Here is a 15054-nt window from a genome sequence, read left to right on the forward strand (position 1 = left end):
CACCAGAGAAAGGCCACCTGGAAAGCAGGTCAGCAGGGACTGACTTGAAACCTGAAAGGAAAACCTGGGGTCAGAAGAGAGGGAAATCTGGCCACTGTGGACGGTTACATGTAGAAAAGCCTTTAACAGAAGCCAACAGATAGAGGTGCAGAATAGCTGGAGGGTGGTGAGTGTCGGAAGGGGTTAGGCACTGCCTATTTATCTTGGACCAGCAGTCAGAGGCGATACTTTACAGGTGGCATGGGTTTGCGTACTCGGATGGCTTATGCAGTGGGAGGCTGTGTGCTTGCTCGATGCTGTGTTTTAATCTCACAGCAATGGGACCATCGCAGAGGTGAAAGCAGGGGAGTGCACCGAGCAGATATGTAAGGCACGAGGCTTGGTATCTCCCTGTAAAAAAATGCCTAACAAGGTTCTTCCAGCTCCCCCTTCTGTGAAGACAAGTGTACTGGGTAGATTTTCATTGCTCTGATCCTTTGCATGCCTGAACCAAACAACTTGAGGCAGGAAAACTTTATCCTGGCTCACAGTTTTAGAAGGTTTTGTCAGTCATAGCAGGGGAGGGAGGGTGGAACAGCTCACATCATAGCAGCCTGGAAGCAGAGTGTAAGCCAGGAAGGAGTGGGGATTGATAAACACTAAGGTTGGTGACTTCTTCCTCTAGCTAGACTCCACTGCTTAAAGCTTCAGGAGCTCCCCCAAATGACAGCAGCAGATGGGGAGCATGGGTTTAAAACACAAGCACACAGGGAACATAGCATGTTCAACACAAATAGCAACATGGTTTGTTTACAATCGCGGAACCTATATTGGATGTGATTTAAGATATTCACTGTATGGAGAGCTAACCAATTGTTAGTAACAATGACTTATTGCAAAACGACAGGTATGTGAATTCCACTTAATTACTTAGACATTTGGTGAACTATTTAAGCTGGTGTGGCTAAAAGGACAAAGGCTGGGTCACCGGATTGCTTTCCTTTTTGCCTCGTGGAGAGTGAGAATCCCAGCCATTCTCTGCTAAGAAGGCTTGGGTGCTCCGTGAGCTTCCTGGGACAGGGGTCCCACCTGTCTAGAGAGTTCTTGATCTTTAGAGCCAGCTGTTGTGCCTAGTGTGTCAGTGACTAATGAGCCTTTTCAGTCTGATGAAAAGTCCTCTGCCCAGTGTACCTCGGAAGAGGCTTTTGTTTACTTTGCGGGTCATTCATTCCATTGCCGAGCCCATGGGCGGGGCTTCTTCTCTGGAACCTGTTTGCTCTCTGGGTTGGTGTTTACCTCTAGGAGTCTTCCAGGTGGGGGTTTTTAGCATCCTTGGTGGGAAGAGAAACTAAATTTTGGGAACTGGGTGAGACATTTTCCTGTAACCTGGGCTCCTGTGATTGGCTATAGCATACCTACCGGGATAGCCCAGGATGCCCTTTTTTCTCCAGCCAACGTCTTATTATATCTGCAAAGCTTCCTTTATCTCTTAAGGTGGCATTTTTCATAGGTTCTGGTGATTGACTCCTGGACTGCTTTGGGGAAACCATTGTTCTGCGAATTGCATCCTCTACTTCCCAAAGATTCATGTCTGTCCTACATGCAAAATACAACCATCTCACCCCTATCCTTCAACAATCTTAATGCTTGAAGCATCAGCGCACTGTCCCAAATCTCCTTCAATTGTGTCTGTTGAAGTCCTAAACCTTGCTCTTCATTTAAATCATGTGTGATGAGACACACTTGGGACAGAATTTTCCTCATCGTGGGCCCATGGAACTGGGGGGAAAAAAGATACTACTTCCAAAAGATAAGGGAGGCAGAAATGGAATAGACGCTCCTGCTTAAAGGGGGAAGGAGTGGGAAGAAGGGGGCTGCCACCCACCCCAGTAATCTGGGAGCCCAGCAGTACCAACTTCACTGAATCTCAAAGCTTGGGCACAACCTCTGCCCCCTGTCCTTGGCACACCCCTCTGGGATACCTTTCTCTTTGCATGAAGGAGAACATGTATTTACAGCTGAATGAGTGTATCAGCCTGTGCCCTGTCAGTAGAGTTTGGGGGTCTTGTGAGCCCTGACTCATTTCGTCCTCTTACTTTTTTTCCAGTTCAAGCTGGTGATGTTTCTGCCAGAGTAAAATTCTCAGAAATATTTTAAAATTTATTTATTTATTTTATTATCTCTAACTTCATTATCTGGGTGTGTTTGTGTGTGTGTATATATAGTATTACAGGGGTTTGGGGATTTAGCTCAGTTTGTAGAGTGTTCCCACAATAAGCAGAAGGCCTTGGGTTTGGTCCTCAGCTTTGGAAAAAAAAGAGACAAAATAGTGCACAGCATGAGTGTGTTCATATGTAAATGCACGTGGAGGCCAGAGGTCAATGTTAAATGTTTTCCCCTATGTCTCTCCACCTTATTTATTTATTTATTTAGAGACAGAGTTTCTCCCTGAGTCCAGAGCTCACTGATTGGCTATGCTGACTGACTAAAGAACTTCAGAGATCCACCCATCTTTACCCTGTGACTCTTAGGCTCTGTGGTTCCGGATATGCGGATATGCGGATATGCCGATATGCGGATATGCCGATATGCGGATATGCCAATATTCAGATATGCACTGCTCACCTGGCTTTTTACAGTGGTGCTTCTCTTGCTTGTGTGGCAGACACTTTACTGACTGAGCCATCTCCCTGGTCCCTATTGTAGATTTTGAAACAACTATGTAACCGAGGCAGCCCTGGGACTTGAAATGCTCTCGCCTCAGTCCTCTGAGTGCTGTGATCACAGATATGTGCATTGGGGACATTTCAAAACTGGATTTTGTTTTTGGTTGATGTATAGCAGTTGTACATAGTAATGGGGTGCAGAGTCTGATTTCAGTGCCTGAGGCCAGTGTGTGAGGATCAGGTCAGGCTTGGTGCATGTCTATCACCTCAGTCATTTCTTGCTATTCCATTTTCCAAACCTTCAAATTCTTTTCTACCAGTTATTTGGAGGTATTTAATCATAGCTTTCTTACTTGCGGCAGAACAACTGCAGCTAACCAACTGCATTCATCAGGCCCTCACTCACGCCCCGTCTCTCTTTCCTCTGCTCTGGGAAGCACTATCGTATTCTATTCTGTAGGATCAGTGTCTTCCTTTTCACATATAATGCTGAGCTTGCTGTGTTTGTCCTTTTGGTGTTCCTTCCTTTAATGTGTATTCATCGCCCATTTGTTAAGAATCAGTTGGCTGTAGGAAACTGGCTTTGTTTCTGAGTGTTTTTTCCTGTGTCACTGGTCCAGGTGTCTGTTTTTTTGCCAAATGTTATGCTGTTTTAGTTAACATGGATTCTTTTTTTTTATTAAAAAAAATTTTTTTTAATTAGATATTTTCTTTATTTACATTTCAAATGCTATCCCAAAAGTTCCCTATACCCTCTCCCCGCCCTGCTCCCCTACCCACCCACTCCCACTTCTTGGCCCTGGCATCCCCCTGTACTGGGGCATATAAAGTTTGACATGGATTCTTAGTATGTCTAATAATCTTAGTGGTCTCCTGCCTATGAGAGACAGGAGGCTGGCTCTTCTATACAGGGTGACCCAGTCACACTTGATCTCTTCCAACAGATCCCTGGGTGGGTGATGGACTTTTCCGGTCTTTGAATCCTTTCAAGACACTGCCTTGTTCTCTTACACTTGGTCTCCCCTCAAGAGTGGGCTCTCTCTGGAGTCAGTCTCATTTTGTTCTCTTTTGTGATGGAGGTGGGCCGAGAGTCCCTCAAACAATCAGCCCCTCCTTCCCTTTTGCTTAGCAGTTTTTTGCCTCAACCTCCTTCTTGCTTCTGACATTTTTCACGAGGAGCAGGAAGTCAGGCCCCCTCTGCAGTCCCTTCAGCTACCCATCCACAGCCACTCAGCCCCAGTCACCACTGGCGGGTGCCTTCCCCACCTCTGCAGTCCCTTCAGCTAATCACCCATGCTCACTGTTGGCAGGTGTCTTTTCCAGGTCACCGCAGGGCCAATCTCAGCCTGTCTTTCCGTTGCTATCTGAAGATTCCTTGTTTGCTTGTTGGCAAGGTGCTTCTCATTTCCTTCTCAGCCTCCAGGAGCAGTGGCCTTTGAGCATTCACAGCTGTACATATTTAACAACAATCAAATAGTCTCAGAGGCAGGGCAGACTCTCTACTGTCTTCTCCACTTTCTTCTCAGAAGTTCTATTAACAGTCTGTGGAAGGCATTTTCCACCACACCCTTCAGACTTTTTTTTTGGAGGGGGCTATTTTTGTTACCCAAGTCAAAACCTTTCCCCAATTCTTGTGTAATGGTTGAAGCAGTATCTCAACTTCACACACACACACACACAATTTGTGTTATTTATTTCCTGTCGTTATAACAAATGACCACAGATTTAGTTACATCAAAATGTAATTATCTTAGAATTCTGGACATTGTAAGTTTAAAGTGAGCTCTCAGGAACTGATGTTGGGGTACTGAAAAGCCGTGTTCTTCATGCATAACTGAGCCTTTCCCCCATTCCATAGCTACCATCCTCCTGGACTTGATACAGTGCTCCAGCACATGTGTCCGCTGTCACACTGCCTCCTGCCTCTGCCCCACTCACATACTGTCTACTTGGGTATGGATCTGCTGTCCCCCTCTCCCTTCTGTCAGGACTTTGTGATTACACTGGGTCATACATAACAGTGGCCTCATTTCAAGACTCAGAAAGTAATCACATTTAAAGTGCCTTCTGCCAAGTAAGACAATTTGTTTACTTGGTGACTAAAGTGTGGACATTTTTGGGAAGGGCGTTTTTCTGACTACCCATTGCTGGGCAGAAATGTGAATACTACTGTGTTCCGAGTAGTTCAGCTAAATCCCCCTCTGTGGTGGAGAACTGTCCAGTAGAGTGTGCAATGAATGCGCCTCATGTTTTAGAGGAACCATGTTGAACAAGTGAAAACATGCCGGTGAAATTACACGTGTGTTTCATTGTGAAATGTTCTCATTTCAACATGCGGTTGACACAGAAAGTTCCTGCTAAGATGCTTTAACCTTTTGTTAACAAACTCTTCAAAATTCTTCAAAAACTTTAAAAACAAAATCCTCAAAATTCTTCAAAATCTTCAAAAACAAAATCTTCACCACCTTTGGAGGTTTCACCTGTACCAATCAATATATATTAGACTTAATAATATTTAAAGCCCAAACCGGATTTAATAACTTATTCCAATCACATTTTAGATTAGAATGTAATCAACTCTATTGAGGTATGATTGACGTGATAAATTGTGCATATTAAAACAGTATGATATGGTGATTCTGACACGTGAATACACCTGTGGAACCATCCCATAATAATTAAGGATATAGTTGTCACTTCAAGCTATCACCCACTTCTCCCCATCTCTGTCTCCCCAAACTGCTGTTCTGCTATCGTTATAGATTAATTTACACTCTCTAGAGCTTTCTACAAATAGAATTTTATGATGCTTTCCTTAGGGTACATATATAGCTGGGGCTTGCCTTTTTATTAGGTATTGGTTAGTTTTGTGTGAACTTGCCACAAGTTAGAGTCATTAGGGAAGAGGGACTTCCCAGTAATAGAAAAGCAACTAAGGCATTATTTATTGATTTACTTACCTGTAAAAATCTATTTTTATTTCATGTGTATGAATCTTTGTCCACATATATGCCTTTGCACTACATGCATGCAGTGCTTACGGAGACCAGAAGTGGACACCGGGCTTTCTGGAGTTACAGGGAGGAACTGAACCCAGGTCCTTTAGCAGAACAACCAGTGCTCCTGGTTCCTGAGCTACCTCTCCAGCCCCCAATCAACAGACAACCTAAATCTTTTCATTCTATTGTTTAGTTTATATTTAGTATGACTGTTGATGTGGTTGTTTAAATTTGTCTTTTTCTGTTTTTATTTTCTGTCACTCCCCTCTCTTCCCCTCCCCTCCCCTTCTTTCTCCTCCCTTCCCCTCCTTCCTTTCCCATCTTCTATTCTTTCTTTTTCTTTCTTTTCTGTCTTATGAATTAAGTGGATAGCTTTTAAAAACGTGATTCCATTTCTGTTCTTTACTGGTCTCTTAATGCAACCTTCTGTTTTGTGACTTTAGTGGTTACTCTGGGGCACACAAAGTCTGTCTTTATGCTAACACTACCTTCTAATGGCATATTGTCACATTATGTATAAGATCATTTCAGTAGTCCATTTCTGTCTTCCTGACCTTTGAACTGCCATTGCAACATATTTTATTTGTATGCTGGGCCGCAGCCTGCATTGTTAGCATTGTTTTTGTTTGCAGGGCTTGGTGTAGGATCTCACATATGCTGGACAAGTACTCTCCAACCAAATGCTCAGACCTATTCTTACTGTATATGTGTATGCATGAGTGTGCCTGTATGTATGAGAGTGTGTGTAGTGTGTGTGTGTGTGAGTGTGTATATGTATGACTGTGTGTGGTATGTGTGTATGCATGAGTTTGTGTGTGTGTATATATGTGAGTGTGTGTTCATATGTGTGTGAGTATGTGTGTGTTTGTGTGTATGTGTGTGTGCATGTGTATGTTTGAGTATGTGTGAGTGTGTGTTCATATGTGTGTGTTTGTGTGTATGTGTGTGTGCATGTGTATGTGTGAGTATGTGTGTGTGTGTGTTTGTGTATATGTGTATGTGTGTATATGTGTGTTCATATATGTATGTGTGTATATGGGTGTTATATGTGTATGTGTGACTATGTGCGTGTTTTTGTATATGTGTGAATGTTTGTGTATATGTGTATCTGTATATGTGTGCATCTATATATGTGTGTGTATGTGTGTGTCTGTATATGTGTGTATGGGTGAGTGTGTGTGTATGTGTAAGTGTGCATGTATGTATGAGTATGTGTGTAGTATGTGTGTGTATGTATATGTGTGGGGGTGTGTATTATGTGAGTATGTGTATTCATGTGTGTATGTGTCTGTGTGTGTATATGTGAGCATGTGTGCGTGTTTGTGTGTATGTTTGAATGTGTGTGCATGTGTATGTGTGTGTATATCTGAGTATGTATGTATGTTTGTGTGTATGTGAGTGTATGTATGTGTGTGGTGTGTATAGGTGTTTTGCCTATATGTATATGATCATGAGCATGGTTTGTGTCCGTAGAGGCTAGAAGAGGGCATCAGATACCTTGGCATTTGAGTTACAAATGGTTATAAGCTGCCATGTGGGTGCTGGGAACTCAACTTCATCCTCTGGAGGATTAGCCAGGGCTTTTCATCACTGAGCCATCTTTCCAGGCTCCATTCTTACTTTATTTATTTAACCAGCCAATTATTATTTAAATCAATTTAAGTTAAAAAAAAACCCTGCCTTCCGTTTATTCTTGTCAATTTGGTTACTGTTTTCTGTATTTTGTATCCCTTGTGTAAATTTGTGTTTCTTTAAACATTTTTTAGACTGTGGGTCTCCTGGTGCTGAGTTCCTCTGGATTTTATATATCTGAGACAGTCTTTATGTTTCCTTCAATGTTGAAATACATTGTTGCTGAGCATAAACCTCTGGGTTGACAGTTTACTTTCTCTCATTCCTATTCATGCTGTTTCTAGCTCGAAATCTGCTGTGTCACTGCTTTGCTCAGAGATAATGTACCTAGCTTCCCTGTGCTTCCTCACGGCTTCTCTTTACCACTGATTTTAAGTATTTTGCTTATGACATATAGCGCTGTAATTGTCACCATATTTCTTCTGCATGGGATGGATTTGAGTTTCATTAAATCTAAAAAAATTTGGCCATTTGGTCTTCAGATATCTTTTATTGTCTTTTTTTTTTCCAACCTCCCCTCCCCCATACCTACCCATACTTGCCTACCCACCCAACTTTGCGTCCTCTATATTTTCTTAACCCCACCAAGTCCAATTTGTGTTGCCCATATATTCTTGCCTGTTTGCCCATGCACTGGAGTACAGTCAATGTATGGAGGGTCGAACCTTAAGGAAAATTGACCCTTATTCTATCAGTTCAGAGGTGGGGCTTCATGCCTAATCCACTTGCCATGCTGAGGTTTTGTGTGTCTTGAGCTTGTCTGTGCAGGCCCAGTGAGCACCCAAACCTTGCTTGTCTCTGTTTCCTCTCCCCACAAGCAGGGAAGTATAGCAGCACACATTTCCATGTCAACCGTTAGCTTGGTTGCTGGTGGTCCAAACTTAGTTGCCTGTGCTTGCACAGCAAACATTATGCTTGCTGACTTCTCTCTACAGCTCCTGGATCAGTTTTCACTGGCTGAGTTTTTTTTCTTTGTAGCCCTGTGCCTTGCACGCCTAGACCATTTTTCATTGAGTGTTAGCCATGGTGATGTTTGCCTAAATGTTCTTTGAGTTGTGTTCTAGAATACAGTTGAATTATTGGGAAACAGTTAAGCGTTTAGACTCTACTTTTTGAGGCTGCACAGAATGCCCTGGAGGAGTGCTCATTTGATGTTGAACAATTGTTTCCTATCACTGAGGCAAAACTTCTGACAAACTCCACCCAGTGCCCAAGGAATGTTAGTTCTCCCTGGGCTGCTGGAAATACACACACTTCTTGTGTGTTGGCTGCTTTAGTTTTGTAGGCTTTCTGCTCTATTTCTGGGCAATATTTTCACATGTATGAATCCATTAGTACCCAGCTGGCTGCAGACTTTAAGGGAGGCCTTCACTCTTTCTTTGTGTTGCAGTAGCCTCTCCTACCTTGCCTGACAAACCTAGATTCCTCAGTCTCCCCAAATTCTGAGCTTCCTGTCCTCAACTCTGACAGTGCTAGGCTCTGCCTAAGTTCCTTTCCCAAGGCAGCAGCCTGGATGCTTTCTCACTCACCAGCTCATCTCTCTTGTATCACAAGGATTGTGTCACCTTTCATAGAATGACATCTAGTGTCACAAAGCCTCACTTTCTCCAATGCTCGATTTCCAGTGAATTAAAGTGATAAAATATTAAAATCCACTTTTTGGCTACACCATTCCTATTTCATCTGTCATGTGTGACTAGAGGTTGCCTAACTAGATAGAGCAGGTCCACAGGCTTTTCCATTTCAGCTCCATCCAGTTAATATACCACACTGTATGATCTTATCACTCAAGGGCAGTGCACCATGTTAATTAGAATGCCACCTACATTTTCTACCTAAGTCTCTCCATGTACACATTGATAAAACATCAGTGAAAATAGTTCCTGTGAAGTCCAGTTGTAGTGAGGTGAGAGTAAATTAAAGTGTACCAAGTTCTGGGACTGAACACTGAACACAGACTGTAAATTCTTGTCACTATGTCCTTATATCTTAAGGTGGTAGGTCTAGTTGTGTGTGTGTGTGTGCATGCACACAGAAGTGTGTATATGTGTGTACTTGTATGCATGTGTTTGTGTACAGTGTGTGTATGAGTGTGAATATGTGTGCACTTGTACATGTGTTTGGATGTGTGTATATGTGTGTGCAGATGTGTGTGTATGTGTGCATGTATGTGTGTGCCTGTGTGTTTAGGAGAACAAGATTGTGAGGGGACAGAGAATGAGTTAGCCCTTCGTGTTTTTAAAAATTTAATTAATTAATTAATTAATTAATTAATTTGTTTACATCCCAAATGCTGATCCCTCTCCAAATCCCTTCCTCATCCAGTCCCTTTTCCTCACTTCCTTCCCCTTCTCCGCTGAGAGGGTAGGACCCACTCTGATTACCCCTCTACCCTAACACATCAAGTCTCTGCTAGATTAGGTACATCCTTTCCCATTGAGGCCAGACAGGGTAGCTATGGAAACGAAGGCTGAGCTATCTGCCTGCTACATATGTGCCCAGGAAGGGGTGTGTATATGTGTGTGTGTGTTCTCATTTCAGCCTGTGGTTGTTTTTTGGTTGGTGGATGAGATTCTGAAAGCTTCCAGGGGGTCCAGGTTTGTTGACTCTGTTGGCCTTCCTATGGGGTTTCCATTTACTTCTGGGCTTTTAATTTGTCCCCCAACTTTTCCATAAGAGTCCCCAACCCCTCCGTCCAATGTTTGGCTGTGGATATCTGCTTCTGTTTAGGTCAACTTCTGGGTGGAGCCTCTCAGAGGACAATTATACTAGGCTCCTGTCTACAAGCACAACAAAGTATCAATAATGTCCGGGTTTGGTGTTTGCCCATGGAATGGGTTTCTAGTTGGGCTGGTTATTGGTTGGCCTTTCCTTCTGTCTCTTCTCCATTCATGCATTTCTTTAAGACAGGACAAATATTGGGCTGAAAGTTTTGTGGGTGGGTTGGTGTCCTTATCCTTCCACTGTAGGACCTGCCTGGGTACAGGAGGTGGCCTCTTTAGGTTCTGTGTTCCTACTATTAGGCATCTCAGCTAAGGTCACTTACATTGACTCCTGGGAATCTCTCTTATCCCAGGTCTCTGGGACTTCCTAAAGATTCTCCCCTCCTCTCCACCCCAGGCAGATTTCCATTCATTCTCCTGGCCAACTGGGCCTCTCTCCTGGTTCTCTCTGCACCCAATCCTCTTTAAAGGCCTCTACCATCTTCATGAGATAGTATTTTAAGTCTTGTTCTTTAGGTGTGTTAGAATATCCAGAGTTTGCTGTAGTAGGAGGGCTGGGTTCTGATGGTGTCTTGTTGCTTTGGCTTCTGTTGATTATGTTCTTGCTCTTGCCTTTCACCATCTAGTTATCTCTGGTGTTGGTTGGCCTGAGTGTTGTTCATTGGATTGGGCCTTCCAGAAGGCAGGCGGAGCTATATATCTCAGGTTTGAGCAGATCTCTAGGGAAGCAGGCATAGCTGTGGGGTGGGGCACAGTGTGCCACTCCTTGACCACTGCTACAGACCAAAAGAAAGATGGAGTTGTGAATGAATGAGGAGGGCAGAACCCATAGATGTTAGGCTTACTGGGGTCCTTGAAGGTGGGATTATTGGGGTGGGAGGGTGAGTCCTTTGTGTTTAAACTTCATGTTTGCTTTAACTATATCAGGGTGATTCTGCTATTATTGGAAGAACTTCGATGTGATTTTTTTTTGTTAAAATGCATTTTATTAAATTATATAAAAGGGATTTCATACACATATGCAATATATTTTAATTATATTTTTCCCCCACCTATTATCCTAATTTATTCGAGATTCACTCATCCCCCCCCCAACCTGCCTCCCATCTTCATGTCCTTTTTTTTCTTTTTTTCTTTTTTTTATTATGTATTTTCTTCAATTACATTTCCAATGCTATCCCAAAAGTCCCCCCCCCCCACTCCCCTACCCACCCATTCCCATTTTTTGGCCCTGGCATTCCCCTGTACTGGGGCATATAACGTTTGCCTGACCAATGGGCCTCTCTTTCCAGTGATGGCCGACTAGGTCATCTTTTGATACATATGCAGCTAGAGTCAAGAGCTCTGGGGTACTGGTTAGTTCATAATGTTGTTCCTACGATAGGGTTGCAGATCTCTTTAGCTCCTTGGATACTTTCTCTAGCTCCTCCATTGGGGGCCCTGTGATCCATCCAATAGTTGACTGTGAGCATCCACTTCTGTGTTTGCTAGGCCCCGGCCTAGTCTCACAAGGGACAGCTATATCACCGTCCTTGCAACAAAGGCTTGTTATTGTATGCAATGGTGTCATCACTTGGAGACTAATTATGGGATGGATCCCTGGATCTGGCAGTCTCTAGATGGTTCATGTCCTTTTCAAATTTGATTTTTATAACCTACTATGCCCAATCTGTGCTGGTCATTTATTCATGGGAGTGGAGTCCTCCATTAGAGGCCCACCTACTCAAGATCATCCCCGCTAAAGAAAACTGACTCCCCCTCCTCCAGAATCCATCAGCTCCTCAGTTAGGGATATGCTGTTGAGACTGTTCTTAAGTGTGCCAGTAGGTGTGTCTTTCAGTGTCATCATTCTTCAGTTTCTATGACTGGAAAGGGAAGGACCATTTAGGCAGCTTGTGCAAATTAAACTCCATTGGACAGTTCCTTTAAAAGGTCAAAGTGTAAAACAGAAGTGCGACATTCTTTCTTTTGTTTCTACTTTATCTCTCACCATCCAATGCACAGCTATGTGTGTCTCTGCACTTGGGGCAAGAAGGCATTTGTGTCATTGCTGTCCTGTTCACAGAGTTGATGAAGTTCAATAGAAAGCTCTTGAGCTGCTGGCTCCTCTAGTGCTGACTTTGGAGCCTGGTAGGATTTGCTTTCTGGGTCCCTCCCCTCACCATGGTCTTTGTGCAATGAATTGGATTAGCAAGAGTTTTATTCATCTTTTATTTTGAAAAAATGATCCATTTTTATTAGATGTGTGGATACACTGGGAGACGAATGGGTGGTTATGGGTAGGAATAGCATGTGTCAAAGTGGAGGGAATCCCTGAATACTAGCATTGGACTTTCTTTTTTAAAAAAGATTTATTTATTTTATGTACATGAGTACACAGACACACCAGGAGAGGGCATCAGATCCCATTACAGATGGTTGTGAGCCACCATGTGGTTGCTGGGAATTGAACTCAGGACCTCTGTTAGAGCAGTCAGTGCTCTTAACCACTGAGCCATCTCTCCAGCCCAACATTGGACTTTCAAAAGTCACTTTGCAGTACTTGCACTTGACTTTGAGTAGGACTCAGGATATCTGAGAGTCAGGAAGTATGGTTTTCAGGCAATATCTCCCAGATAGCAGTTCCAAGTCTGTATCTCCTGGTGTTGAATTTATAAAACTAAATTAGATGAGATTGGCACTTTTAGGTATGACCACAGACAGAAGTAAATTGGAATATGCACAAGTACAAGTTCTTTATGATATTGCTTCCTCTGCTACATAAAGTATTACTTTTTAGCAGATGTTTGAGGAGGGGTTTTAAGGAAAGAAGAGATAAGATTTCCCATGTAACCTGCTGCATAAAATAAGATAGAACATAGACTAATGTACGTTCCTACCAGGGGAGATTGTAGGTATTTGGTTCCATTTTGCATGCTAAGCTTTGAGCTTGGTTCTGGTGGAAGACACAGGAGCTGAGGTCACAGTGTAGAAGATCAAACACCACATGGCCTCTGATGCTCTAAAGAAGGGGAGAAAATCTGTGTGGATAAAGTCTAGAGAATATTCAAGAAATAATTTCTACTTCCTGGGTGACCTGAGGAAGAGGAAGAGAGGGGTGGTATCTGATGAGAATCAAATAGTCAGACTCCTGTTTACAGAATGCCCTTGTGTAGTAATCGTTTCCACAAAGTGATGGGAAGGCTGTGCCATAGCTCTTAATGCTTAGAAAAATCTGAGGAAAATAAAGTTACCCAAAGGGTTTATTTAATGTCGATCTTCCTGATTCCCCGACATCCGCTGTTGCCCAAGTCTGAATTGTTTTTTCTGTTGATTGGATATGCCTAGTCACTAATTACCTCTGGGAACATTTATAAGTCAACCTCCACTTTGAATGGAGTGATTTAGTACAACTTTGCATTTAATCAATTAGTGGAGTGGTTCAATCCACATACCAAGTGTCTCCCAAATATAGGTGTTTTTGCTCTTGCCAAGTAAAAAAGTCAAGCAAGCTTTGAGTGGGTTTTCAAATCCCTCCCTGGGCCAAATTTAACACCTGCACCAAATTGGTCTAGAAAATAGTTAAATGGCCATGTGAGTAGATGTATGTAATGGAGCAAATAAACTCTGTGTTTGTTCTCTAGATCTGCAGTCCCAACATCCACATTAAAATCGATTCTCTCAATCATGCTTCTTTCCCCATCAGGAGCACAAATGAAAAATGATTAAGAGCCTCTTAGGAGACTTTAGCTGGAGGAGCTAAGTACCCATGAACAAACTGACCTATGACAATTGGTTAAGACCACCTGGAATTTGCATCCTCTTTGGGTGCTGGGTAATGGTAAAGACTGATTTAGATAAACAACTTGTATACAAGAGAAAACTAAAATTCAGTGTTAATTGATGTTACCATCGTGAGTAGTTCCTAGAAAATACATAATTTTCCATTAAGAAGATACACAGTGGATATCTGCTATATGCCAAGCACTTTTCAAAACAAGATGGGTATTGTAGTGAAGAATCAGAGAACTCCCCACTGTACTGGGGAGATGCTCAGTAGATAAATCAAGTCCTGTGAAGCCTGAAGATTCCCTTCCTGAGAACCACTAAAAGCTGGCTGAGCACGGTAGTCAGCCTGTAAGTCATCAGGAGGCAGAGACAGGTGATCCCTGCTAATCTGGTTAGCTAGATGAGCCACATTGTAAGCCAGGTTCAGTGAGAGACCTGGTTGCAGAAAACACAATGGAGAGCAACCAAAGAAGATACCCGAGATCACTTCTGATCTCATACATATACATACTTCCATACACACATTCCATGCTGTGGTACATATACCTACTCATGTATACACTGTCAAGGAAATGAAAATGTAAATCAGAGGAAAATGCAAATAAATAAGTGTAAATTATATTTCTCCCAGATAACTTAAAATCGATATGTTTAAATTTAGGAACATTTTTATACTTTGTTTTCTCTCAAGAAGTATATATTTATGCTGATTAGAAATTTTGTGTGTGTATGTATGTGCATATGTCCGTACAGTGTATGAGATGGTGTCAGAGCCTGTTTTGGTCAGTTGTAAGCAATCATGTACATGCTGAGAACTGAACCCAGTGTGTCTTCTGCAAGAGCAGCAAGTTCTTTTAACTGCTGAGTTATCTCTCCAGTTTCAATTTAATGAATCCAATCTATTTAATCCTTGTAAAAATGAATGTGTGTCATCTGGGATGGGTTTTTATTTCTTTTTGAGACAAAAGAAAAATTTTCTCTGGTTTACTTTTTCATTTTCTTGACAATGTATACATGACTAGGTATATGTACCACAGTGTGGAATGTGTGTGTGAAACATGTATATGCACGAGATACGATGTGATGTCACGTATCTTCTTTGGCTGCTCACTGGGTAGTCCTGGTTGGCCTGGAACTCACTATGTACACCAGGGTGGCCTGAAATTCACAGAGATTTGCCTTCTTCTGCCTTCCAATTGCCAGGATTAAAGCTGTGCACTAGAACACCTGGCACTAGACTGGATATTCTCTTTTAAAGAAATAATTTCAACTATTGTGTCTAGTCTA

At 42.5% G+C, this 15054-nt stretch overlaps 1 protein-coding gene across 1 annotated transcript in view; it reads left to right on the plus strand.

Annotated features, from left to right (window-relative positions):
• Nell1 (NEL-like 1) overlaps nt 1-15054 on the plus strand; it is an 887940-nt gene that overhangs the window by 8347 nt on the left and 864539 nt on the right. The window lies entirely within an intron of this gene.

Source organism: Mus musculus, chromosome 7, assembly GCF_000001635.26.
Source record: "Mus musculus strain C57BL/6J chromosome 7, GRCm38.p6 C57BL/6J".
In the NCBI taxonomy this organism is placed as follows: Eukaryota; Metazoa; Chordata; class Mammalia; order Rodentia; family Muridae; genus Mus; species Mus musculus.